A 20,382-nucleotide genomic window follows, 5' to 3' on the forward strand; every position below is an offset into this window, starting at 1 on the left:
ATCCTCTTCCTTTAGATTCCTGAGGATGCTTAATCAGCATCCAAGGAGCACATAATTAATTCCAAATGCATGAAAGGCACTCCAAAACTCTGCATTCATTCTCTAGAGCATTGGAGATTTTTGCTTCCTGCTCAAATAAGCTCATAAAAATTCTCCCCAGGTTTGGATGCTCTTATGTGGACAAAGGAAAGATTATTCTCCCATTTTATAGATGAAGGAACTTGAGTATCAGAGCTCATACATGACCTGTCTAAAGCTATATCAAAACAGATGAGGTTTAAGCTACTTTTCCTGTGCTACTGAAATGTGCTTTTAGTAGGAGCAGGATTGGTAATGGAATTCATTTTAGGGAAATTCTATGGGGAAAAAAATCTAAGAAACTATTATTCCATTGTTGGTGTAAGAATATCCAAACCTGTATAGAATTTAAATAAGAGTTTGTTTGAGACATAACTGATGACAGTTGCTGGGAAGCAAGATCACAAATGCTCCAGAGAATGACAGTTTTGTAGTTTCTTTTATGCATTTGATATTAAGGAGAATGTAAAGAAGGTTACATGAGAGTGGAAGAAAGCAAGATGGAAATCGGATCACAGGACAGTTACCAATGTGCTCTCTTAAGTTCAGCTTATTTCAAAGGTGTGTTAACTCAGATGCCCCAAAACAATGGACAGGGCTTGCCTGAGGCGAACATAAACCTTTTACTACAAAAGTTATAGACCTGGGGCGTGACTACCCAGTGTGACCTGCCCAGTTAGGAATGTATGATCAGATCACCCTGTGAGGTTACTTTCCATAGAACCCCTTTCTTCATCCACACCATCAGGGATAGGGGGTTGAGAATGGTTTTACCCTCCTTCTTAATGCAAAGGACCTCCTTTACCAAGCACCAGTAAATTATGAATAGAGGTATCGCCTGATGTGGGACAGAGGTGTTTTCTGTACAATTTGAACTCTTTTGCTTCCTTGGCATTTACCTAACTTATAAAGTTTATGATCAGAGATGCCCATGCCCCAACTGTATTATAAATTAACATATTAAATTATTATTATTATTAATCTTCACCCTAGGATATGTTTATTGATTTTAGAAAGAGAGGAAGTGAAAGAGAGAGACATTGATCGGTTGCTTCCCATACTCGTCTTGACTGGTGATGGAACCCATAACCTGGGTATGTGCTCAGACTGGGAATTGAAACTGTAACCTTTTGATGTATGGGAAGAACACTCCAAATGACTGGAAAACCCAGCCAGGTTATATGTTCATGTATTTTAACAGCATGTGGAGCACACAGTACAAGTAGTCAACATGGGAAATCCCAGCAGATGCACATTACAGGAAATGTTCAGAAGGTCAGTTGTGCACCGTGAGGGTACATTTTTTTGTAGGGGCCTCCAGATTACTCCGCCCACACCACGCCCCAATCTTCTGGATGACATCAGCATAAATTTACCCAAATTGCAGTAAGATGGTTTGAGCTTCTATTTGGTCATACCTCATTGAGACTTAGCTGGGGTGTTTGAACGCCACACTCCTTGGATTTGTACTGCAGTCTTTTCCCTTGTACCTTCTGTAATATTGTGATATAATAAGAAATATATATATTTTTTGAGCCCTGGCCGGTGTAGCTCAGTGGATTAAACATGGGCCTGTGAACCGAAGGACACAGTTCAATTCCCAGTCAGGGCACATGCCTGGGTTGCAGGCCAGGTCCCAGCAGGGGACCCATGAGAGGCAACCATACATTGATATTTCTCCCCCTCTCTCCTTCCCTTCCCCTCTAAAGATAAATAAATAAAATCTTTAAAAAAGAAATATATATATTCGGTCTTTGTCCCAATTCTGTGATTCTGTGTCCCCACAAAGCTTCTTGAATTTTGTTGAGGGTTGGGGATCTTTTGTTATTCATAACAATCCCCTTTTAGCCTGAATTTATGCTCATGACTCTTTGAGGGCAGAGGCTGCTTGCCCAAGAACCCAACTCTGTGATTAGAGGGTTTAAACTTTGAACCCCACAGTTAGACTTGCAGGGAAAGGCGAGGAGCGGAGTTTGAATTAATCACTAATGGCCAATGATATAATGAAATCCCCATGAAAAAAACACTAGCAATGGATTTCAAGAGCTTCCGAGTTGCTGAACACATTGAGGTGCTGGGAGGGCTCACATCTGCGGGGGTGTGGAAGCTCCCCACTCCCTCCCACCCACGGTACCTTGCCCTATGCATCTCTTCCATTTGGTTGTTCCAAAATCATATTCTTAAAAAAAATTGAATTCTTTCTAATATCAGTAAAAGTAAAGTGTTTTCCTGAGTTCAGTGAGTTGTTCTAGCAAATTAGAACCCAAGCAGGGTGTCTGGGGAATACCCAATTTATAATGGGTGGTGGGCCAGAAGCACTGGGGCCTGGACTTCAGAGTAGTGTGTGGAGTGCGGGACACGATGGACTGAGCCTGTGGGGTCTGCAGAGTCGTCAGCAGCAAGATTGAATTACATGGTACGACGCCCAGTTGGTGTCTGCAGAGAATTGGAGAATTGCTTGGTGTAGAAAACCTGCACATGTGGTGGGTGTCAGAAGTATTTGGGGTACAAAAAACAGCTAAAACCCTTGGATTCCACAGTTTTCATCCTTTCCTTCAGGTTCCACCATTTCACCCCAAAAAAGACCAACGGCAAAAGGTGAAATGAAGAAATCAGGATGACTCATTCAAGTCAGTTAACCTTTATTCGACATCCGCTATATATGCAAATACATAGAGTTCTTTTTCTCAGTTGGCAGGTCTATTCATTTATAGAGATGCAGAGATAAGCTATTACATGATTTCAGATTTCAAAACCCATCTCCAGGGCCTTCAGCGTTTTTCCCCTGGTCTCTGACATCAAGAAACTTAAAAACTTGTAGGAGCAGGGGAAAGAAAATTAGAGATCTTTTATGCTCGAAATCTCGTTTTAAAGATAAAAATGTGGTTAAAGTTCACAGAGGTACCTGGCTTTTGAATTGGCATTTCCCTCTCTTAGAGTTTAGCTTCATTTTCTAATGATGCAATTTTAGCACATCCAAAATATTTCAATATTTCTGAACAAAATTGGAGAGTTTATGAAACCAACTTTAAGAGCACAGGAACTTGATTCACAGAGAATTTGGAGATATAATTTAGCTATGTTGGAGCTATGCATCTCTAACCTAGAATTATTGTTACAGCATAAATTTTGTGAGGAAATGAACCTTGTACTTAAAAAAAAATTAACCCTCGCTGCATACCTTGTTCAATAAACAAATACGATACATAAATATAATATGACTGTCTTAGAGGCTATGTGTGTGATGTGTGGCTTGTTTCATTATTTTAAAGATTTTAATTCACTGGATCTTTGTCCAAGGTCAGCAGGACGAAGCCACTGTATAGAACATAAAGAGGTTTAACTGGTTCCCACCATTAGGGAACTTTAAAGTCTAGCAGCTTAGGGACCCACATGCCACAGCAGAAAGTGATGACTGGCTACCTTCTATCCAGGGGTCTGACGAAAGGGCTGTGGGAGCCCGGAGTAGGGAACATGTCCCCAGCCCTGGGAAATGCTGCATGTGCTGGGGAGAGCTTGGCACTGCGCATCGAAAATCTGCGTTCAAGAACTGGTTCGCCCTCTGATTTGCCCCGTGACTTGGTGCTAGTAAATCAGGTTTGTAAATTAAACCTCCCAGGTTTGTTTTCCAATCCGACACTTTAGGAGTTGGATGGGCCCTCAGTTCACTGGGACAGTGGCCTCTGTGAGATTTCCTCTATTGCTTCTCGCCCCTACAAGCCTCGCTCACTCCGCCCCACCTGGCCCGGAAGCCAGGTGAGAAAATGAGTGTGGACCCTTTAAGGAAGCCCTCTACAACTCACCGAGGGTGCTGGGGGCAGGGGGGCAAGGGTGGGGCACCCCAGGACCTGGGCTTCCCGAGCTGCCGGAGACGCCAACGCGTCACGAAGCTCGCAGCCAATCAGTGTGAAGCCTGTCCGGACGCATTACTACGGCGACGGCCTGGTTGCCTCCCGCTTCGGGATGAATTAGCGGCGGGTTCTGCACAGAGGTTGTGACCCCGACAGATTCCCCTGGCTTGTGCACGCGCCTCCACGGTGTCGCACGTTTTCCCCTGCTGGTCACAGGTGGGAGACTGGAATGGTCAGGTGGGGGTTACGGTGCGTGGGGAAAATGGCGGCAGCGGCCAAGGGATCCCCGAGTTGGAGGGGGAGCGGCACTACAGGCTCTTCCCCCTGAGCTGCGGGCCTCTCAGGCTGCTGTCCGGGTACCGGGCGCTTGACCGGGAATTGGGATCACGACGACGCAGCAGGCAGAGTCGCTGGCTCAGTTAAGAGGAGGAGCGGGGAAGCGACTCCCAGAGGCAGGCTGAGGCGTCCAGGGTCGGGGCGTGCATGCGTGGTCGCGAGGGCAAGGTGGCTGTGGGATGTGGAGGACCTGGTGTCCCGTCTCTGTTTACAAACGAGCATCAGCACCTTCCTGCGCCAGATCTGGGTGGGTCTGGGAGTCGCACCGCCCGAACACAGTCTGAGCTCTGCATTTTTTAAATCACGTGTGCAAGACATCCCCAGAGACCACCGGGTGTGAGTCCTGGACGCGAGTTGTCCAGACAGGGCGTGGAGCTGCCTTATCTGTGTATTCTACAGGTACCAGATACCTACCTGTAGGTGCCAGAGTGACAGTACCATAACAGAAAAGGTAGACCTTTCCCAGGGGCTCAAGGCAAGTCCCTTGATAGAAGTAAGGTCTATCCTAACTTCTGCTTGCCCATTTGAAGAAAGATGAAGAGAGGTTTCGTTTTCATGGTGTTTGCGTCTCTGTACTTAACCTAATTCAGGTGGGTTCATCAGGGACATTGCATCTGCCTTCTAAGCTCATTAACTATATTACATGTGCACGTGGCTGTAATTAAGACTAAGGTTTAGAATTCAGATTAAGCCCAGGAAAGTATTGCAAGTAAGTACTGGTAAAGGTTTTATGGAGAAGAAATACTGTCTTCACATGTCAGCCACTTATTTGTGCAAAGACATTTTGGGTTTTCAAAAAACTTGAAAACTTGTCTTGATGAAAGTCCTTTTTGCAAAACTTATAATTTTGAGGGTAAAAGAAGATTATTCATTAAAAACTATTTTCTTCTTTTTTAAGTTTGTATGGCCACATTGTACTTTGATGGGACAGATAAGCATAATATTAAGGGACTTTTGGTAGCAGGCTTGCTTCAGTGGAGTGCCTTGTTCTGTTATTGAGAAAGCACAGTGGTGCTTTGTGTTTCAGTCATCAGGAGCTGTCTGTTGTCTTTGGAGTGCCTGCTCTGTGTTAGAGGCTGCTCCTACCTTTGAACTTGAGCGAGTGGGGTAGTCTATCTGTTCTCTCTGGGTTTTAAGGGTGGCTGCTGCTGACAAACTAAAGGAAACAGTATGGAAAACCAAAAAGGACCTTTCTTGCAAACTGGATTGGCGGAGGTTTGCTCATTTTGGCCTGGGCTTAGGTATGGTTTCCAGTTCCAGCTCTGCCACTTGAAATAGCTTAGGGAAGTCCAGCAACCTCTCTGTTAGTACCTTATCTCTGACACGGGCATAGCATGTTTGTCCAATCTCATTATACTGCTGTGAGAAAAGAGCAGTATCTGAGACCCTATGTTAACAGTTGGCATTTATCACTGCTCATCTAGGCACTGTCATGAGGGCCTTGTGTGCTAACTCAGTCATCCAGAAACTTTGTGAAGTGGCGCTTTTATTGTCCTTGTTTTACAGATGAGGAAACCGAGGCACACTGAAATTTAGGTTATTGGCCCGAAGTCACACAATTAGCATTGTGATTCCAGTTGATGTTCCTAACCACCATGCAGAAGTGTTATTTGTTGAAGGGTTATATATATGAACAAGTTTTTCAGTGAAGCAATTTTGTTTGTCATCTTTTAGTTGTGTAAATAACTATGATTCATTCTATTGGTATCCAATAGGGATTTATATGGTGATGACTACAGTTACTTTAGTTAAGTGGCATTATTCATTCTAACTTTGATGTCCATTATTTTAAAAGGTATTTTAAAACAGAGCTGTGACTGATTTCTAACAGGAAGCACAAATCAATAATTAGGAGAGATTTTAGTTTTTATTAAACTCTTCAATTTGCTGGGTGACTTTTAAAAGAGACGTTAGGTTTATTGTTTTGATGTATCTGCACCATTTTTTTTTAGTTTCTACTTACAGAAAAAAAGGTGACATAAATCAAAGAGGCTGGGACATTCATTTTTTTTTTTCATTGAGCCTTAATGGAGTTGTCCTCCCAAGTCCCTGGGATGTAAAGATTAAATCCTGACTTTGTCCTTGAGGAGTCTAGGGAGGTGCCCTGCGTCTAGAAGTGTATGAATCAGTGAATGAGACAAACAAAGAAAATGATGAATGCAGTGTGATGTAGTTGCGGTGGGTGCGGAGGGCTGGGGAACACATACAAAGAAATAGTTGCCTTAGCCCTGGCTGGTGTAGCTCAGTGGATTGAGCGCTGGCCTGCAAACCAGACAATCGTGGTTCGATTCCCAGTCAGGGCACATTCCTGGGTTGCAGGCAGGTTCCCTGCAGGCCAGTTCCCAGCAGGGGATGCACGAAAGGAATAGTTGCCTTTACTGGGTGGCCCTGGCTGAGACAGTGAGGGAGCTGCCTGTAGGATGAAGGGAGAAGGGGCTTCTAGCAAAGGAGGAAGCAATGCAGGGTCAAGGCGAGTGAGAGAGCTTGTGTGTCCAGGGGTCAAACCAGAGTTTTGCAGGAGTTGCTGAGAAAGAATCCAGGAAGGGTTTGGGCCAGGTTGTAAATTTTCAGCTAAGAGAGTGACTGTATCCCATAGACAGTGGGACCTATAGAAGGGTTTTAATCGGATGAATAACATGGTCAACCTCATGTTCTGGAGTGGTGACTTTGGTGACAGGGTGAAAGACAGTGTAGGGAGGAGACCAGTTAAGGAGGACAGTTTCCATACTCCAGACAAGAGATGATAAGGGGGTGAACCAGGGCATTGGCTGTGTTCAGAGTCCACAGTACATATTTTGAATGAAGATTGAATGTGAAGAATAGTGAGGTGGGGGAGGGGAGCCGGTAGCTGTTGACAGTAAAGAGGAATGAAGTGAGTTTTTTGTTTTGTTTTTTGATAGCTATATGTTTAGAGATTGATGATATTAACTCATTTAGGAAAAAGGATAGAGCAGGTAGGTCTTTGTTCCTGGGTTTTGGGAGAATTACAAACTCTTTAAGGTTGTTGGGTCAAATAGTATGTCACAAAACCAGACTTATAACTTCCTCTAGACCTCTGATTTCTGAGACTGTACAAAACTGAACTATATCATCAAAAGTCAGCAGTGTCTAGTGTAAAGTTGGCTCCATTGGAGATTGGAAGGAAGCCACACAAAAGGAGTGGGAAGAATTATCTGTCATGTTTGGGGTAAAATGCAAGAATAATGGGTATTAGAGTTTTTTCCACATTAAGTTTTTAGTACATGTATACAAAAGTCATTCTAATATAGAACTAATCACAAATGAAACTTCTAATTATAAAGCTGATCTCTACCGAAACACTTGTAACACTAGAGTAGTCTAGCACCCAGCAGAATAAAACAAATGCATTCCAAATCGACTGCCAGGTGCAATTGCAAACCTCACAGAGATGCAGGATTTCATGAATTCAGGGCAAGGTGGAGGAGAACCGCTCCGAACATAAGCACTGTGTGATTCCATTTCACTGAAGTTCAGAAACAGAATAGTGGCTCCTGTGTGTGTGTGTGGGGGGGTGTGTGTGGCAGTAATGACCAAGAACAGGCATGACGGAACTTTCTGAGATGCTGGAAATGTTCTGTGTCTTGAGCTGAGGGTGGTTAAGGGGTGTATGTTCATGTGGGAATTCAGGTTTCACACCTGAGGTTCATGTACTTGACTGTTATAAAGAGGCTCTTGTGAGAATTTGGCAATGTTAGACCAGTTACCTTTTGGTAAGGATAACTAGGGTGATGATCTAGGTACTCTAAAATGTTTTTTAGAGGTGGTACAAGAGGCTCCGGAGGAATACATTATGAAATGTATCTATTTTTTTTCAAAAATGACTTTTATTCTATTTCTATTTTTTAATTTTAGAAGTTTTATTTTTGTTTACAAAAGCAGAGTCCACTAAATTGTTGTGGGTAAAAAATGACTTTTATATAATTGTCTTGCAAAAGGCAAATGTGAAGTCAAGTTCATCATGTTATACTTGTGTACAGTTCACAAAATTATGTCCCAAATTCTACCAGTTGATTAGTTTCTTATCCTAAGAGTTAGTGCATGGTTGCAAGTGTAAGCTAAACTTTGATAAATATAAGATACATCATGAAAATAAATTAATATTTTGCTCTTTGGGGGGGGAACTAATCAAATCTCTTTCTCATCATTATGAAATGTGGTCCCTGTTTAAGAGAAATCACTCCCTCTTCACCTACCATGCCGACTGCTCTTGGATAACGAGGACTCGCGATAGTTCCTTTGGCTGCAAGATTTTAGTTCTAGTAGAGCGAAGAAAAGCCATTGGTGGGTTTCCTGTAGCAGGGAGGTAAAGCTCGAAGAAGGCCTCTGCGGGCTTCAGTCTGATTGGACAGAAAGTGCCCACTGCATCTCCCTCCCTCCCTCCCTCCCTCATCCTCCACACCTGGCAGTAGGGCATCCTGCTGTGAGAACGGGGAGGCGATGGAGCGGACTCTCAGGAGCAGCCGTCAGTGCAACGATGACCCGCAGTCCTTCCCAGTTGAGGTTTCCGAAAACGTTCATTGTCCACTCCTCAGAGGAAGTAGATCACTGTTCTGGGGGCAGTAAAGGGAAGTTTTATGCTTCACTGAGTCTTCCGTCTTAAATAGGGGATCACCCCCAATTTTGTTTATTACATATGTAGTTGATCCTCTTGGGAGAACTTGTGAAGCAGGGAGATGGCATGTTGGTGAGCTGGTATCCAGTGGGGTCACAAAGCAAGTGATGGATAAAAGATGGGAATACAGGAGTGATGAGGGGTGCGTGGTGGCGCCCATTCTTACTGCTGTGTGGCTCAAGGGTGGGGTGAAAGGGTTGTTTTAACCCTGACAGTGACTCTTCCCCCACAGGAATGTTTGGGTATCCTGGGGAAGGTACCCTTGTCTGTGGCTCTTACTCTTTATTTCTGCTGGCCTGTTCTTGTAATACAAATACTTTCTTAGAATTATTTTTTCTTTACATTGTACAGCCTTTAAATAAAGGTTTTGCCTGTTTGGTATTAGGAAGGAAAATTATGGTAAATTGGAGTGGCTTGAAGGAAATAAATGTTCATTGACTTAATGCAAACATTTTGAACACTTACCATGAACTTGGTATCTCCGGCAGAGTTGCATAAGACATGGCTCCTGTTCTTGAGCTTACCATCTAGAGGGGGTGTAAACAAAGCAGTGCCTTTAGTACAGAGATGAAATTCTGTCACAATAGGTTTCCTAAGATACAAGGTACGCATGGCAGTTGTGAAACTATTATAAGGTCCATATGTGGTAATAGTGAGCCTCTAGTTTAATAGATAATAATAATAGCAGCCAAAATTTACTGAGAGCTCACTAGATACCACATTCAGTTCTAAGTGCCTTAAGTTTTTAACTCCTTTAACAACTTCATAATTTCCCCAATGAGGCAAATCTGTGAGGAAACAGAGGCCCAGGGAAGTTAAGTTACATGGATTTGAACCTGGGTAGTCTAGTTCCAGACTTTGTACCAAAATGCCTGTTTTAATTCACTTTAGATGTAAAATATACTGTACTGATGTGGCTTTAAGTATAAGAGATTAATTATTTGAAGAGTATGCCTTGTATTACAAGTTATGTCCGAAATTTCTGAATATCTATGCTGAATATAATTTCCTAGAGCTGCTTAGGGTGATTCTCTCTATAATGGAGTTTTAAATGAGACGTCCATTTGCCCTTTTCAGCTTCCATGTGTTAACATGATTGTTTCGGCACTGTTTTCATACTCTTGCATGTCCCATTATAGCATTCTGAAATTCATTAAACATGTTACTGGGTTTTTAATTTTTCTGTTGTGAACATATATGTACTAACATTTTATGATATATTCAAACCAGAGTTTGTGAATTAACAGAATAATATACTCATTAGTGTGAATGACTGCAGGTTGGAACTTAAGTTGTATATTTAGTGGGTCTGGTCATTAGGACCAGCTGATTAAAGGAAGAATTATGTTTACTTTGATCTCTGTAAGAATGGGAGAGAAGTGTGGAAGCAGGTTGAAATAATCTAGAGTAGACCAGAGAGCACTGAGGAGTTTATTTGTGGGAGCAGTGAACCCAGCCCACTGTAGACTGTGTTTGTCCCAACAGAGAAGAAACACACTAGAAGTCAGAGCTAATCAAGACGGGATCTTTGCGACAGCTGCTGTCAAAGTGATGCTAATCTTTGGTGAACCGACTCTACATTGGATATGATTGTTCCCCAAGTCATATTTATTTCTCCTTGTATATAAATTGCTTTGACCCTCCAGTCTTAGGGGCGCTATATATTCTTATTTTGAATCGAGAACTCTGATACTGTATCTGGCTTTCTCTTTTTGCACTATACTTAAGACATCTCAGGGGCCTTTTCCATGCCTATTTGTTAGCTGTTTACTGCAACGCTTCAGGGGATGGGTAAGAATTTGTATTGGTTTCTTGTGGCTGCTGTAACAGATCACCACCATCTCGGTGGCTTCATACACCAGAAATGAGTTTTTTCACAGTTCTGCAGCCAGAGGTCCAAAGTCCAGATCAGTGGGCCGAGATCAGAGTGTTGGAGGGCGGTTCCACCTTCAGAGGGTGTGGGGGAGAACCTGGCCGCTCCCAGCCTCCGGTGATTACCGCATTCCTGGTCTGTGGTAAAGCTCAGCAGTCTCCAGTTCCCACCTCTGTGGTCACATTGTCGTCTTTTGTCTGTGGTCAAATTTCCCTTGGGCTCCTTCTTAAAAGGAGGAACATATAAACATATATTAAACATATATTAAATGTTTATATATTATAGTTATAACGTTTATAGGTTATATAAATATAATATATTCTATTATCTAAGTATTATACAATCTATTATATTTTATTTATAATATCTACTTTATTTTATTTACAATATATTTATATTTAGGGCCCACACTGATAATCCAGGTTAAGCCCCCCCATCTCAAAATGTTACAGAACAGAGGTCCAAGGGGGGGCAATATTTGGCCCACTCAGGGATGCCAAAAACTGTTACAGAACAACAGGGCCCCTCCCAAGGACAGTGTACTAATACTGTCCTGACCACCTACTGGGCTCGTCTGTCCGCCACCAGAGGAAAGACATTTCTCAATGCCAGAGATTCGTGAAAAGGAAAGGTTTATTTAAAGCTATACAGACTTAAAAGTAGTGACCCAATGTCCCCATTAATATATCAAAGTCCTTTAGAATAACCACAGACGCCCACAGCGCTTCCTTCCCCCCTGCCCTAATTCGGGGTACCGTATGTCTCAGGAAAAGAAGCACTTGTCGGTGTTTCAGGATGCTGGCACTGTCAGCTGTGTCGCCATCCAGGCAGGATCTCTAATTACTCCAAAGTCATGTGGCACCTTCTCATGGTCTATTGGCAAAGAGTTCTTTCACCCATTTTTCCAGGCAAAGTCTCTCCTGCTTCCCAGGCCACTCGACCAAAGGGAGCACCCCAAAACCACGTGGGCCTCTTCTACCAAAGCTGCAGGGGTCTGCACTCTGCCCAAAATAGTATGGTTCTTCTTCTCTTCTTACATGGCTACAGAGAGGGTAGGGTCGCCACTCTGGCAAAGCTGCATGGTACTCCTCCTTCTTCTACATGGCTGCAGGGGTCCCCACTCTGGCCGAAAGTGCATGGTTCTCTTTTCACATGGCCAAGAGGAGGTCCTCACTCTGCCAAAACTGCGTGGCTCTCTTTGCTAAAGCTACATGGTGATTCTCTCTCACATGGCTGCGGGAGTCCCCATTCTGGCCAAAAGTGCGTGGTTCTCTCTTCAATGGCTACTGCATCTGCGTTTAAATCCTCGCACCAATCCTCCTTTGCAGCCCCATTTCCGGCTCCTTCCACAATTGGCTACACCTGCCAGGACTCCCACATATCCCAGCTTTACTGGGCTGCCATAGTGAGTCTGGGCAGGTATGGCCCCATGGCGTGGAGCCAATTAACGCCAAGCTCTCACGCAGGTGCTGGGAGGGAGTGTTGCCTCCCAGTTACATCCTGGGTGGAAGTCATTCCCTTCTCCCTGGCTCAAAGCATGGCCACAGCTATTTAACATATCTATGAAACCAGTTAAAGGTTATAGATATGTTAAATGACCATTCTAGAGATTATCTGCAAAGCCTTTGCTGTACAAAACAGCTCTCTATGGCCCTTCCCGTAACTGACACCTATGGGGGGGGGGTGTGTACAGGGTGAGGGCATCTTATATGTCTTTCTAACATTTCTTGGACACCTTGAGTTCTGGACCCCATTTCAAATCCCTTTCTTTGGGTGCCCCCCTCTTGGCTGCACCCTGTTACAGAAACACTTAATTTAATCATATATACAAAGGTGCCCCTCTCCTGTCCCCTCCCCAAAATACATGAGGTAAACATTTACAGGTTCCAAGGTATCTTTTGAGAAGGTCGTTATTCAGTTGTGATATTTATTAAGCTGTGTTTTACAGGTGAAGAGATTAGATTAATTATTTAAAATTATGAGCTTAGAATCAATCTCTTGTTCTCTCCCTTGGTGTTTTCCTACTAGTTACCTCCTTTTGGAAAAATGTACTGGGTTGGCCAAAAAGTTCATTTTGTCTTTTCCGTAAGATGGCTCTAGTAGTGCTTAATTGTCTTTAACTTCATTGGAAACAATTATGTTAGATTGTACATAGTGACAGCTGTTATATCAGCGTGCTATATCAGCATGTTATATCTTTTCTTTAGATAAGAAAAACTTATCTAAAGTGGTAAATTTTTGTGTGGTCATTTTAATATTAAAGGTAGAAGAAAATAAGCAATATTTTTGGATATAATGCTTTATTATTTTAAGAAAGGTAAAGATGCAACTGAAACTCCAAAAAAATTTGTGTAGTGTGTGGTGAAGGTGCTGTGACTGATTGAATGGGTCAGAAGTGGTTTGTGAAGTTTCAAGCTAAAGATTTTTCAATGGACGGTGCTCCGCAGTTGGGTAGGACGGTCGCAGTTGATGATGATCAAGTCGAGACATTAACTGAGAACAATCACCATTATACCACACAGGACGTAGACGACATGCTCAGAATATCCACATCAATAAAGTTATTGGCGAAAATGAAAAAATGTGTCTTTTGTTTATGGAAAAAACCATAGGGATCTTTTGGCCAACCCAGTAATACTCTTTGTTTACGTAGATTTGTTATACAGCAGGGTTTAGGGATTCCTGTTTTAAAAAATTGCTGTATGTTGAGATAATTGTAGAGTCACATGCTGCTCTAATAAATGAGAGATCCCATGTACCTTTTACCCAGTTTTCCCAATGGTAACGTTTTGCAAAACTACAATACAGTATTATAAGCAGAATATTGACTTGGTACTGCCAAGATACGTACCAGTCTCACCATAAGGATTTCTTCTGTGGCCCTTTGACAGCCACACACTCCTTTCCCTGACCCCTGACAGTGAGCAATATGTCCTCCATTTCTATAATTCTGTCACTGCAAAAATGTTATAGAAATGGAATTATACAGTGTGTAACCTCTGGGATTGTCTTTTTCATTTATCACAAAATTCCCCAGAGAGTCATCCAAGTTGTTGCATCTATCGATAGTTTGTTTCTCTCTTCTGTTCTTTACTTTCTTCCCTATTCTTTGGTATGGAGTTACCCACTGAAGGACATCTTGGGTTATGTCTAGTTTTTGGCTATAATGAATAAAGCTGCTGTGAACATTCATGAACAGGTTTTTATGTAAACATTTCCCTGGGATAAATGCCGAGGATTGCAGTTGCTGGCTCAAATGGTGGTTGTGTAGGCCAGCGATTTTCACCTGGTGTGCTGCAAGAATCTTTAGCATATGCAGTACCTGACTATTTAGTCAGGGGCACTGACCTCTTTTCCCTTAGATTGTCTGAATAAATCACAATTATGCATGTTTTCTTGTCAGATCTCCAAACAATACATTCTTTGGGCTGCCACAGAATTTTAGTAGATGTGCCATGAGGTGAAAAAGGCTGAATGAAAGTCACTGGTGTAGGCGCACAGATTTATTTCTGAAATTTCAGTTCTACTCCACTGGGCTCTAAGTCTGTCCTTATGGTAAGCACCCTGTTGCCTTAAGTACGGTGGCTGGGTGGTAAGCTGTGAAGACAGGAAGTATGAGCCTTCCTACTTTGATCTTTTTTAAGATTATGTTGTCTGTTTTGGGTCCCTTGCAAGTCCTTATGAATTTTAGAATCAGCTTGTGAATTTCTACAAAGAAGTCAGCCATGGATATCAGTGATTTTTAAAATATTCATTGAGCTGTACAAGCATCACCACAATTAATTTTAGAACATTTTTATCTACTTAAAAAGAAGTTTTGTATCCATTAGCAGTGACACCTCATTCTCTCCCCCCTCTTCCTTTGCCCCAAGCAACTCCTGTACTAATCTGTGTACAGATTTGCCTATTCTGGACATTTCATATAAGTGGAGTCATATAATATGTGGCCTTTAGTTTTTGGCTTCTGTCACTTAGCATGTTTCCAAGGTTACATGTTGTAGCATGTAACAGTACTTAATATCTTTTTATGGTTATATAACATTCCATTGTGTGAATAGTACACTTTTTAAAAAATTATTTTTATTTTTTTATGGATTTATTTTAAGAGAGGGGAAGGGAGTGAGAAAGAGATGGAGAGAAACATTGATTGGTTGCTTCTTGTACACGCCATGATAGGGGGCCAAACCTGCAACCCAGGCCTGTGCCCTGACTGGGAATTGAACTGGTGACCTGCTTTGCAGGATGACACCCAACCAGCTGAGCCACACCAGTTATGGAGGATAGGCCACATTTTATTTATCTACTCATCAACTGATGGACATTCGGGTGGCTTCCATTTCTTGGTTCTAATGTATAATGTTGCTATGAACATTCATGTACAAGTTTTTTGTAAATGTATGCTTTCAGTTTTCTTTGATACATACCTAGTAGTTGAATTTCTGGGTCATATGGTAACTATACGTCTAATCTTTGATGAACTGCCAGACTGCTTTCCAGGTTGTTTCAGCAAGGAATTGAGGGTTCCCATTTTTCCACACCCTCACCAACACTTATTATCTGTCTTTTTTTTTTTTAAGGTTTACAGCATTTTATTTTATTTAGATTTTATTTATTTATCTTTAGAGGGGATGGGGGGGAAGGAGAGAGGGAGAGAAACATCAATGTATGGTTGCCTTTCGTGTGTCCCCTGCCTGGAACTGGCCTGCAGGGAACCGGCCTGCAACCCAGGCATGTGCCCTGACTGGGAAGTGAACCGCGATTGTGTGGTTCGCCGGCCTGCGCTCAATCCACTGAGCTACACCAGCCAGGGCTATTATCTGTCTTTTTGGTTATGCCATCCTAGAGAAGTTATATTGGGCTGACCAAAAAGTCCGTTTCATTTTTTCTATAAAATAAAAGACACATATTTTATTTTTACCAATTACTTGATTGATTTGGGTATTTTGAGTATGTCAGTTATCTCCCGCTAGTGGCTTCTAGTGGGTAGAGGTCAGGGGTGCTGCTAAACATCTCCCAATGCATAGGACAGCCCCACAGCAAAGAGTTATTTGACTAAAACGTCAATAGTACAAAGAAACTTGGCAAACCACTTTGGACACATTTAATCAGTCACAGCACCTTCTTCAAACACTGTACAAATCTTCTTTTGCATCTCAGTTGTGTTCTTACCTTTCTTGAAATAATAAAGCATAATATGCCAAAAAATGTTGCTTATTTTCTTCCATCTTCAGTATTAAAATGGCTGCACAAATATTCACCAATTTCGATGTTTTTTAAGAATGAACACTGATATGACAGCTGTTACAATACAGTCTAACAAAATTGTTTCCAATGAAGTTAAAGACAGGTAAGCACTGCTGAAGCCATGGCACTGCAGAAACTAAGCTGGCTCCTTGGCCAGCCCAATATCATAACGTCCTGTTGGGTGTGAGATTGTATTTCACTCTGGTGTTTGATTTGTATTTCTCTGATGGCAAATAATGTTAAGCATCTTTTTCTGTGCTTATTAGGCGTTTGTTTATTTTCTTTGGAGAATTCTATTCAGATCCCTTGCCCATCTTTTAACTGGGTTATTTGCCTTTTTTTTCCTTGTTTTATGTATTCAATTTGTTGGAGTGACAGTGGCTAATAAGATTACATAGGTTTCAAGTGTACAGTTCTAAGGTATATCATCTGTAAGTTGTGCATTGTATGCCTACCACCCAACATCAAATCCTCCATCACTGTGTCTTTGACCCCTTTACGACCTTCACCCCACTTCCCTCGGATAACCACCGTACTGCTCTCTGTGTTTATGAGTGTTTGTTCTTCTTTTTGTTCATGTGTTGCTTTTAGTTTTATATCCCATCAGTGATTGAAGTCATATTGTTACAGAAAACAACTCAGCCGCTTTTGGGTGTACGGAGTGGAAGTTTATTTTCAAGCGCAGACCCAGAGGAGTAAGTCTCCAAATTCTGGGCCCCAATCAGTGGGGAGTAATGGCTTATATAGGGTGAGGGGGGCAGTCTGTCACTCGGACCCTTACTTCTGGTGAGAAAGCAGGAAGCAGCTTACAGAAGCAAGAAAGCGGAGCTGCTGATAGGAGTTAATAGGAATTTCTTTGTTCTTACTCCTCAGTTACTTAGTTACTTGCTCTCCCTGATCCTGTTGACTCACCAGCTAGCTCCCCTCCTGGGCAGGCCACTACAATATGGTTCTTAACTTTTCCTGTCTGACTCATTTCTCTTAGCATGATATTCTCAAGTTCCATCCGCGTTGTTGCACATGGCATTATTTAATCTTATGGCTGAGTAGTATTCCCTCGTGTATATGCACCACCTCTTCATTATCCACTACTGAAGGGCGCTTTGGTTGTTTTCGTGTGTCTCTGGCGCTGTGGATAATGCTGCAGTGAACATGGGGGTGCATATATTTTTGTGAATAAGTGTTTTCAAAGTTTTTGGGTAGATATCCAGGGGAGGTGTTGCTGGGTCATATGGTCACTCTTAATTTTTTGAGGCGCCTCTATACTCTTTTTCCTAGTGGTTGTAGTATTTTGCATTCCCACCAGCCGTGAATGAGGGTTCCTTTTTCTCCACAACCTCTCCCATACTTATTGCCTGTCTTGTTGATGATGGCCATTCTAACAGGCGTGAGGTGGAATCTCACTGTAGTTTGGTTTGCATTTCTCTAATAGCCAGTGAATTGGAGCATCTTTTCATACATCTGTTGGCCATTTGTACATCTTATTACTTAGTTGTAGAAGTTCTTTATATATTGTAGATACAAATGCCTTATCATATATATGATTTGCAGAAGCTTTCTCCTATTCTGTAAGATGTCTTTTCACTTCATGTGGAGGTGCTTTCTTTTTTTAAAATGTTATCTTGTGTCTGCAACTTTGCTGAACTCACTAGTTCTAGGGGATTGTGGGGGTAAAATTCTTGGGATTTTGTATATAAATAGTATGCCATCTGCAAATAGGAACAGTTTTATTTCTTTTTACAGGGCTTTTGTTTCCTTTACTCGCCTTTTTGCACTGCTAGAACTTCCAGTACTCTGCTGAGTAAGGCACGAATGGTGGGAGTGGGCACCCTTGTCTGCGCCTGATGACAGGTCGTGCGTCACACGTTTCGTCTCGTGTCACTGAGCGCGGTAACGTTCACTCTGGGCGATTTTGTAGATACTCTTTATCTGATGGAGGAAGTTCCCCTTTATTCCCATTTTTCTTTTTTTCCTCAGATTTTTTTCTCAGGAACAGACACTAAATTTTACCAGATAGTTTTTCTGTATAGATGCATAATGCGCATATAAATATTTTTTCAGTTTGTTAATATTGTGGATTATAGTAATGGATTCATGAACATTGAGATAAACTTGCATCCCTGGATTAACTTCAGCTTTTGGTATACGCTGAGTTACGTTGGCTGTTATGTTAAGGAGTTTGATGTCTCTATCCGTGTATTGGTCTGTAGTTTCATTTTTGGGACCCTCTTTTTCTAGGTTTTGCCAGGGTAATGTGAGCTTCATAAAGTGAATGGAGTTTCTGTATTACTGTGTTTTCTGGAAGACATAGCATTAATCTTTAAACGGTAGAATTCTCTAATGAAACAGTGTGGGCCAGGCGATATCTTTTCTAGGAAGTTTTTAATTACAAGTTCAATTTCCTTAATTGTTACAGGGCTATTCAGATGATCTATTTTCATTTTGAGTAAGTTGTGAGTTTTCAAGGAATTGGTCCGTTGACACAGGAAGTGCTGCTAGGCAGGGGTGGGAGTTTCAACTTCTTTCTAGCCCTCCCCCGGTGCCGCCTTGCTGTCTTACTGCCCTCCACGTGGCCTCTGCTGGCCTTCCTAACCTCGGGAGGTCGTGAAAGTCCGTACTCTGCTCGGCCTTGTCTCATGCCATCCCCATGAGGCTTAGAGGGGGGCACCTCAGTACTTTACACGCATTACTAGGCATGAGGTCCAGGCTCTCCAGGTGGTCTCCATAGACACTTGGTGGCAGGGGAAGTGGGTCTTACTACCTACCACCTGGCAGGGAAGGTCTGGCCTTTGATATTGCCCCTGCAGGGATGGGGGGTTCCGGTGGGTCATGTGGGGCACAATGAGGGCACCAGGCTTTACAGCCTGGTGAGAATGAAAGTTTAGCACCCCTACTTGGCCTTTGCTGTCACAGTAGGGGCGGACCACAATTCTTGCTCTGTGTGTGTGTGTGTGTGTGTGTGTGTGTATTTCTCAGAAGTGCAGTGGTTATTATATAAATGTTTTCTGTTTCGCTATTCCCCTCTTTTCTTGGTTCTTTGACAGAGCAGGGACTTTTTTAAATCACCCCCTTTTGGCATTTCTGCATGACTGGCTTCTTGAGCTCTGTGTCCATGTGGTATTTGATGCCCAAGGAAAAGCCAGGGAACTCACCATTGTGTCATTGTGTGGTTCCCAAGACCCCTAGCCAGTTTGCCTTCTCTCCAGCTTCAGAGTCATTTGTTTGTTTTTTGTGTGTAATGTTCAAGGTCGCGGGTTGCACTGAGGCAGAGCCGTGGGGGAAAGTACATTTACTTGATTTTACTGGAGGTGTAAATTAGACTGGGGTTACTCTCTGTGAACCTTAAACAGACAGCCATATGTTTCTTCAGCAAAATGGGTTTATTTGGGAACAACGGAGAGTTACCATCTGGAATATGCAGTTATGGTGGGCCACTTGCAGGGGTGCTAAAGTGGAGGAAATCCTTTCTGGGGGTGGGGGCGGGGGGGGGAACTTGGGAGGGCTGTTACGAAGAGGTCTTCCTGTTCTTTACTGTAGAGTAGGGCGTGAGAGCTCCCACTTTTGGTCACTTTAAATGCGGTTTTCCTTCACTAGTTCTTTACACGTTCTTATGGAAGAAAACTGGAAATTAAGATGCATAAATTGGCCATTAAGACACTAATGAAGTTAATTTTGGGGTCTGTTACTTGTAAGTGACCATTTAACTATGTCTTTATTTCTCCAGAGAGTAATTCTGTTGTTATACTGTAAAACCAAATGCTTATTTGTTTTAAGACTCTTCGGAAATTTCACTATCCAATGAATTAATTCATATCTGCATTTATTTATAAATTCATAGTAAGCTTAAATTTCTGGCTTAGTATGTGATAAGAGAAAAATTTATCTTAGTGAAAGATTAGTTTTACGTACGAGACTAACTATTTTTCTAGTGATTGTCAGAGATCTTGAAGCCTTGGATTCTTTTCTAAACGAAGAAAAAGGTGTTGTTCATAGTGACGAAGAGCAATATAAGGGGAATATGTGAAAATCTGTGAAGTGTGCAAAAGGATTACTGGGTGGTGTCCGGAGTGCTTTTCCTGAAGATCTAATCATTAGTCTGCAGCTTTTACTATTTCTAAGTTTTCTGTTACAACTATATCAATTGTGAATAACTGACAGCATTGCAAACAATTCCTGTCCTTAGGCACGTAAATGAATTTTGTTGGTTGCAGGTACAGTTGATTCCTTTTCCTCCTTTGTGGAAGAAGCTCGTTTTGGATCTGCGAAGCAAACCGGTGTCGTCATTCCCCGTCGCTTCTATGTTTGTGCCCTTTAACTTTTGAATGTGATGGAACATCTTGTTCGTTTTATAATTAATTAGTGAGTTC

General features: G+C 42.2%; 1 protein-coding gene across 2 annotated transcripts in view; it reads left to right on the top strand.

The window, feature by feature from the left end:
• Positions 1 to 3,992: 3,992 nt before the first annotated feature.
• LCLAT1 (lysocardiolipin acyltransferase 1) overlaps positions 3,993 to 20,382 on the top strand; it is a 156,422-nt gene continuing 140,032 nt past the window's right edge. For both annotated transcript variants that reach the window (XM_037146602.2, XM_037146601.2), the window contains exon 1: positions 3,993 to 4,145. The gene's annotated coding sequence lies outside the window, so the exon portion shown is untranslated. The remainder of the gene's footprint in view (positions 4,146 to 20,382) is intronic.

Source organism: Artibeus jamaicensis, unplaced genomic scaffold (genome assembly GCF_021234435.1).
Source record: "Artibeus jamaicensis isolate MK-2021 breed Jamaican fruit bat unplaced genomic scaffold, CSHL_Jam_final contig_465, whole genome shotgun sequence".
NCBI lineage: Eukaryota > Metazoa > Chordata > Mammalia > Chiroptera > Phyllostomidae > Artibeus > Artibeus jamaicensis.